General features: G+C 40.6%; 1 long non-coding RNA gene across 1 annotated transcript in view; it reads left to right on the top strand.

The window, feature by feature from the left end:
• LOC111813763 overlaps positions 1 to 1497 on the top strand; it is a 10449-nt gene extending 8952 nt beyond the window's left edge. Inside the window, exon 3 of the long non-coding RNA XR_002818937.1 lies at positions 1406 to 1497. This is a non-coding gene — a long non-coding RNA (uncharacterized LOC111813763). The remainder of the gene's footprint in view (positions 1 to 1405) is intronic.
• The last annotated feature ends 6390 nt before the right edge of the window (positions 1498 to 7887 follow it).

Here is a 7887-nt window from a genome sequence, read left to right as displayed (position 1 = left end):
ACCATTTTCCTTTCTATAGTATCATTCTGGTTGTAAAACAGTGTCATAATTGATACTTCCCTTTGCATTCCATTTTGGCTCTAGGGGGTATATAGGCCATTTACATGTGCAGAAAAATATTAAACAGCTCTTTTTTTTTTTGTATGGAACAAACATCTTCCAGTGCATAATGATGTACTCTAAAGGAGTAAAAGACTTTGACTGTGAGAGTCCTATGATATGGAATGCAAAAAGAGAGAGTTCTGGGCTTCCCCACCTTACCTCTAATTGATTCCCCCTCAAGGTATCCCCTAAGTAGAACATGCCAGAGCAGGTGCTTGCTCTTGGAGAGAGGGGAGACAAGAGCCAACCAGCCTATCCACCTTCAAACTGGTGTGTGACTTTTTTTTCCTGAGAATCTCATGAACCATGTGAATGGTGCACTTACTTTTATTGAATATTTGTAAATATGTTACAATTGGCCTGGTGACAGTGATGTCTACAGAAGGAAGCATAACTATTGTATAAAAGGATAACATTGGAAGCAGAGCACTTTCCCTGCTGTACTGTAAAAGAGTACAATACACTACCTTTGGAGGTAGACAAAAGAGACAATTGGCTGGAGGGACTTTGCCTTGGGCTCTAGTGCAAAGAAATCTCCAAGACACTTATGTTCTTCCATACAGTCACCAGGGCAGCCTTTCCTAGAAGGACTAGGCTATATTAAATCTTTGGCGCTCACAGGTAAAACTTACATTTATCATCTAGCAATCACATTTTACATATTGGTAAAAACACATTACTTTAAGGCTGACAAAAACCTTCCTTACTCTTAGTTACCATGTAAGGCACAGATGTAAATCATTCCTCTGATAACTGCTGTATAATGTAAACCATTGCAAGCTGCCTCAGCCTAATTTCTGGAGTGGCCCATTAAAGGGTTCTACCGAAATGTTCAGGTAGAATTCCTAATCTACTAGCAGAAAGTACAATAGGTAAGTGGAGATCTCTCAGTGGTCAAGAACCAGTTTCCACCAAGAACTTTCAGGTATCCACCAGAGAGTAGCCATGGTCATGACTCCTCAGGTAGTCTTGGTTTCTATTGGCCCACACAACCAGAGATAAGTCTTCAGGAAGGAATCCAGCTGTCTCTCTGGTCAACATTTCATTAGCCATTGGCTTCAATGGGGATTCTCCAAAGAATGGCTGGAGAAACCTGTCCTCTGATTCAAAGAATGCAGCTGCTCTAGGATCATTTACTAGCTGGCAGAGTAACCACTGTGTCCAAGTTCCACAATAACTAACAGCCTGAACAAGATTACCTAGCCCTTTACAGTAAAGGTTTTAAGGGCTATAACATAACTCTTATGCACTTAATGATATCTAGACCTAGGAGAAAAGGTTGGAAATTGTCCCTCACACTAAGTATGTTTTGGTCCCATAGGTGTGCTGTTTTTGGAGATAGCTCCTCCTGGTGTCACCTAGAAGTTGGTTCTCTCCACTGTGTCTCAGGTTTAGCCTCTCAAAGGAGACCTGTCTAGAACACTAAGCCGGGACATGGCTTTTATATGTGTCTTCTTGGATGGGCATAGTCCTCTTTGTTTCATTTGATCCAGAGATGAGATATGTGTTCTTTATCTAAAGTGACTTCCCTCTCTTTCACATTAACAAATGCTCATTTTCTAAGGGCTTCACTTGGTTGGAACAGTCTCTATCGTTTTCCTAATTTTACATGCCTGTAAAAAGGAAGGTACAAAGAGGTTGGAAAATTAGGAGTAAGGTCAAAGGAAGGAAACTGAAATAAAGCAGGCCTGACCTTTCCCCTAGCATGTAGAAGGGGATCAGAGCCAGTCTGTCCCAGTGAAACCCGTTCTTCAAGTCTTTAAGAATGGTTGCTGGGGGCTGGGAATATAGCTCAGTGGTGTAAGCGCCTGCATGGCAAGCACAAGGTCCTGAGTGCAATCCCTGGTACTGCCAAAAAGAAGAAGAAGAAGAAGAAGAAGAAGAAGAAGAAGAAGAAGAAGAAGAAGAAGAAGAAGAAGAAGAAGAAGAAGAAGAATGGTTGCTGACCTAATGTCATTTAGGTGGCAAAAGGAGTCCTGTGTTTTATATACAGGCATGTATATTTTAAGTCTGACTGAGATTTAAAAGTCCCATTTTACAGAAGTTTATGTAAAGTCCACTAGGAGGCTTACTAACATTACTCTCTCTAGTGCGATTGTCTAAAGTCAAGCAAGGAATATCAGTACATTTGCCAACTCGTTCAAATGCAACATATACAAGTAAAAAATAGTCATAAAATGTCCCATTAGTGAAATATCATAGCCCTGTAACATTTCCATGTTTTAACTTAGATTTACCAACAACATTTTGACCAACATTTTAATAAAACCATTAAAAGACAAAGGATAAGCAATTATGACAGTTATATGAGACAAAATTGATGAGGCAAGGCATGAACAATGATAAGCAATGGGCTAAGACATATCAACATTTGAAGTATAAAAATGTGTTACCTAAGCAGGTCCCAATCTAGAATTTATGAAAGAAAAGCAAACTCATACCTCCATCCAATGATCTTTGTGGGAACCTCCAAATGACACAGATAGAACAACTGATCTAGGGTAGATGACCCCCAAATGGTATAATGGAAAAATGAAACTCCTGACCTGAAAAGTACCTGGGATGACTTAGTGTTCTCTAAAACCAAAGAATGAATTTTAGGAGCAAACGGAGGTTGTGAGCAGAATATATTTATTGCGGGGAAAGAAACTTCTAAGACAGGAACAGAAGGAGGGCACTGAGTGAGTGATCCCCAGGAAGCTGTCTCTTCCAGGGACTTTTATAAAGGAACACCATGCACTGAGGTGGGTCTAAGGTGGTGGAGAACATGGGAACTCATTTAGGTAGGCATGAGGTGGGACAAAACTAGTCAACCAATGAGATTACAAGCACCATTGCTCAGGTAAAATTGATTAAATCCAGTATCAAATGGGTAAGCAAGTCATGTTGCAAGCTGGATGAGTACAGGACAAGGTCTCTTCCTGTTGGGAGTTGGGTTAGTGACTCATTTGGGCTCTTCAAGGTGATTGATACCTATTTAGAATATCAATCCCTGATGCTCATCCCTAGGGAAGTTTGTAGCTCTATCATCTCATTGTGATCTTCACAGGCTCCTTCCCTCCTGCAGCTATTGGTTCCTTGCACGCAAGCGCCCTGAGACTTGAAACTACCATTCTGGACAGGCGCACTTGTGCTGGGAACACACACCAGGCAGGGCCCCGCGGCAGTGGGAGGGACCTCTGAGTAGGGAGCCGGAGTCCCGGATTTGGGTTGCAGAAAGGATAGCTGAGTCCACACTTCTCAAGTGGAAGGAGTTGCATGAAATTTGGACTGCACAAATGTTTCATTCACCCACCTACTCTAATTACAGATACCTGTGCTGTCACTGCCATGTGTGGCCACCACCCAGCCCAAAGACTGTGTTCCCTGTGGTCTGGCACTTCGTAAATTCCTGCAGAGGCAGGAGACTGGGGAGATGTTAAGAGACGTCCTTTGACTACACCCCACCTCTAGCACTCATAAGTGAGAGTACTTAATACAGCAGAGGAAAAAGCATGCCTAAGTCATGGCTCCTGTCTGCACCTAGCAGTGGAATGGCGTCCAGGTTGTCTCCATGTTTACTATTCCAGTCTCCTGTGTTCTCCAGGGAACCTGTTCCTACCCCATGCACATTCGTATTTTAGAGTCATGAAATTGCCTTTTTCTGGTCAGTGTCTTCCAAATGCTGACTAACCTAGGAAGGCAAGGACTAAATCTTACTCATACATCTAACAAAGTCTGTCCCACACAAGACTCAGATTTATATGATAAATAAGCAGCTACTGTACAGTAGGCTATATGATGGGTCACATATGAAGACGAGTATGCTCAGTCCTACAGCCTAGAAGTTTGCTCTGTAGTGGGGCAGGAAGACTCCACCACAGTATAAAGTGAGGAAGGGAGACACTCATCAAGGGAGTGAATAACTAGGGATGTCTGTAGAAGGCAAATCAGCAAGCCTCATGCTGGTTCCCAGGGACCAAGCAAAGGAGAAAGGGAGGGAAAGCAATTTTCTTAAAATATAAAAGTCTAATGTGTCTCTGGATGGCTAATACTAGTCAATGACTCAATACTTTTCTTCTTGCACCTGCACAACTTCTAACATCCTCCAGGTCTTCAATTTACACATACCTCCACCCCCATACTTACACTAAGCTACATCCCCAGGCCTTTTAATTTTTGACAGGTTCTCGCTACACCAATGAGTTACCAAGGCTGGGCTTGAACTTATCCTCCTTCTGCCTCAGTCTCTAGAATGCAGAGGAAGGTAGAGCACTTCCACACACTGCTCAGCCTCAATGAGAAACCCTTTCATGTGAACCAGCTATTACAAATTCTGCATAAATATGTGGACGGGAGTGCGAGTGCACATGTTTAAAATTCCATTTACAGTTCCCAATGCACTGTTCAATTTTCTCTGCCATATTTTGGGGCCACGCAGGCTGACTTGTGTGTTTTTTGGTATCTCCTTGGCCTTCTGACTAGCCAGGAGCACGGGTAGGGGTTCAGAGCAAGAGAGGGTGCCTCCTGCTCCCTCCGCAGAGTTGTTGTATGCCAGCTGCTCTTTCAACCTCAGGCCACCTCCAGCTCATTCAGGAAGCGGTCTCCATGGAGATTTCTTTGTCTTTGGGTTTCAGGGACTGCCCCTTCCTCCCTCTTGCCCCTTCAGAGCAAAGGGTACCATCAGCAATGCTGTCAAATACAGCGCAGCATTATTACTTGTAGTCTCCTGGTCCCTGCCCACTGCCATGTAATGGTTCTTCTATTTAACACTTCTCAAATTACCCTCTTAAAGTACACCATCTGTTTCCTCTGGAGACCCCAACTGAGACACTGCTGCAGGGAATTTTTCTTTTTCTTTTTTTTTTTTAAAGTGTAACATTCAATTTTATTATTTCTTTCTCAAGAGTTTTCTTCAGTCCATTAAGACTCAGCTCCCCTTACATGGGCTTTGGTGGAGGTCGTGGGGCAGCACCAGCAGGTCTAAATCGGGGTGGAGGAGTTCGGTCCTTACAGGCTTCACGAGATCGATTTCTGACCACTTTGCTGTGATGGCACAACTCACACAATAATGCAGCTTCACATACAGCTTGGGAAGCACATAACCGTCGAAGACACTCGCTTCGGAAATGTCCCTGACGGCGGCGGCCTCCACTATGTTCCGAATGACAAACTTCTTAATAGCCTTATCCTTGGGTACGCACCGGGCGCAGTTCGTGCAGCGAATAGGCTGCACATGACCGCGGCCCTTTTTGGCACAACCGTTGTTCCTTCTTTTTTTCGTCATCTTGGAAAAGAGGACCCGAAAGAGCTGCAGGGAATTTTTCATGTAACTAAAATTTGCATCACTGGTGTCAAACCTTTTCCTTATGGCCAACAATAAGGGATTATCTAGTTCCTTATATCTGTAAGATGGATTGTCACGTAGCTATTGAAATCCCTTGCTTTTGAAAATAGAGGCAGAATCTGTTGATTTTGGTCTCTCTTAAAAAAGTCAAAACAAATGTGTGTGTAATGTAAAGGATTCAATGGATATGCTCTGAAATGTTCCTAGTTACTTTGGGGATGACAGGATTCTTTTTTTCTATTCTGATTTTTCTATACTTTCCTGGTTTTCTGTAATAATGTTACATTATCATTGTTGAAAATAAATAAATGTTAGTTTAAAATATTTTTTATCTCATGCAAGTATGCAAATTAAGAACTTCATTCACTAATTAAAGTACAAATTAAATAAGGCAATGGAAGTATATTTAGCTTATTGCTTGTCAACAAGTAAGTACAATCAACAGTAATATCAAAAGTAATTATTTGCATATATATCAATAGTAACATCAATAGTATATCAATAGTAATTTATTATTATAAATTAATATTTTTCATATGCTTTTTCCTTACTAAACAAATACAAAGAACACAAATTTGCTTTTTTCTGGATGACTCAGAAATATTAATTATTATATTACACTTTAATAGAATGGTGCTTTGAACTCATTTAACTCTATTCTATCATTTACCATACAAGAATATCTATATACTGGCGTCATCCCTAGGGAGGTTAGGTGACTTCTCTCAGGTCACTCGGCACTAATTAGTACTTTCATTTCACCTTTTCTCTCTAAGGACTTCCTCTAAGCTCTGCTTCCTTTACTCTGGAGAATTGCTTCTTTTCCTGTATTTGTCATTACCCATAATTTAGTTAATTCTATTATGAGGGCTTTCTTTAAGTAATTAATCCTATTTCTATTTTTGTCATAGTATGTCATATACAACATTTTTCTCTTTGTCTCAGTTCTATTTTTATTCTGGAAGTGAACTGTATCAAGTAAAACAAATATGAGTGATTGAAATGGTAAAAAGAAATTCAAAAGCTAAAAATAATTTTTTTGGGGGGACAGGGTCTTGATGTGTAGTCCAGTCATACGATCTCACTATGCAGTCCTGGCTGGCTTCGAACTCATGGTCAGCCTCCTGCCTCAGCCTCCTGGGTCCTGGGGTTTCTGGTATATGGTATATGCCACAACACCCATCTAAAATTTTAAAATTTAATGAAAAACTACTGTCATCAACTTTTAGAGCCCATTAATATATTTCTTTTGTATTCTGCTTCAGAAATCTCTCACACATTCATTGTCATCTTTCTCCAAATCCTTTTACCAAGTACTTTAGTGAGGTATAATTTGTATATTAAAATGAACAAACTTAGTGTGAAGTTTGATAAACTTTAACAAGTACGTGCATTTGTACAACCACCATCTACGAGATGAAGATATTCCCTCAGGTACCATCACCGTACCCCTCAGCCCCCGTTACACACCATTGCTATCCTGATTTTATTTTTGATGTTGTATATGGAAACCAACTGCACATGATAAGCAGAAAGTCTACACTGAGCAAAACATCCAACGCTAACTATTCAGTAGCTTGCTTCCATTCTTGTATTTCTTGTAAACAGACTGGTGCAGTGTGTATTATTTCATTGTATTGATCTGTTCATTCCTTTATAGTGCAGTTGTTATGGTCTGTGCCTAGATGTCCACCTCCCCCACTCCCTTACACCCTCCTCAAAAGCTTCACATAGTTTTAGATTGAACTTTTTCAAAGGTAGCTGAATCTAGAGTGTGCGATTGATTCATGGTTCAATGCTAGGATTAAGGGTGATGGGGTTAAGGGTGGGTAATTCCTGGATTGGTCCACTGATTATCTTAATCCCAGTAGACTGGATACAAAATAAGGGATAGAAAGATGCTTGGCTTCCTCTCTCCTGTTGTTGCTTTGTACCTTCTGGCCACATGAATTAGTTCCCTTTTGTTGCATTTGCTGTCTTCTGCCACCAGGAATGGTTACCCTCTGCCATGAGCCACCCTGCCTTGGAGCCAGCTGATTATGCACTGAAACTTCTATGAACTGTAAGGCAAATATAGATTTTTTCCTTTAACTTTGGCTGTCTGGTATTTTGTCTCAGCAATGAGAAAAATAGCTACCATAGCACTGCAGTGTTCTACTGTATGAATACATCATAATTTTTATTCTTCTGGTTATTGACAGGTTATTTCCAGTTTGGGCTATTATGAATAAAACTACCATGAGCAGTCCTATATAAGTCTTTTTTTTAACGTATGTATTAATTAGGACATAGGCCTAACATATGTGTTCATTGAAGGACAAAATAGATTTCTTTATCATGCAGTTAATAGGTGTTTTATTTTTTAAAATTTTTTAAAATATAAAATGGTAATAGAGAGCCAAACATACTCACTGGAAGAAAGAAAGCCTCTTTAACAAATGGTGCTGGAAAAACTGGCT

The sequence above is a fragment of the Octodon degus genome, unplaced genomic scaffold (genome assembly GCF_000260255.1).
Source record: "Octodon degus isolate 3935 unplaced genomic scaffold, OctDeg1.0 scaffold00221, whole genome shotgun sequence".
Classification (NCBI taxonomy): domain Eukaryota; kingdom Metazoa; phylum Chordata; class Mammalia; order Rodentia; family Octodontidae; genus Octodon; species Octodon degus.
The sequence above is the reverse complement of the archived record's forward strand: the minus strand, read 5'-3'. Positions and strand labels throughout refer to the sequence as shown.